Here is a 411-nt window from a genome sequence, read left to right on the forward strand (position 1 = left end):
TTTCCCAAGCCGGCGCATCCCGAGCGCTCCGCTCCCACGACCCCTGCCCCAACCTTCACCCTCGCCCCGGACCTCGGCGCAGGGTTGCCCACCTGCCCCGCCGCGGCTCCATCCCTCGCCCCTCAAGCCCCGCATGCCTGATCAGGGAGCAGAAGAACACGGGAAGGAGAAATGGGGGGTGAGGGGTGGTGGTGGAGGGAATATGCCGTGGAAGGATAAAGGACTGCACCAAACAAGAGCCGCAGGAAACTTGGGCTCGGCAGCACTCCTCCTCCGCCTACTTCCAGCTGACGCAGCAAAGACGGTTTTCTTAGGGCTAATTCTGCAACTCCCCGCTTTCCCCTCCTGGTTATCGTTGGCTCACGGTTTCGTGAGGAAACTTGCCAAGTCTCGCTCGCTTTCTAGAAAGAC

The sequence above is a fragment of the Charadrius vociferus genome, unplaced genomic scaffold (genome assembly GCF_000708025.1).
Source record: "Charadrius vociferus isolate BGI_N301 unplaced genomic scaffold, ASM70802v2 scaffold385, whole genome shotgun sequence".
Taxonomy (NCBI): Eukaryota; Metazoa; Chordata; class Aves; order Charadriiformes; family Charadriidae; genus Charadrius; species Charadrius vociferus.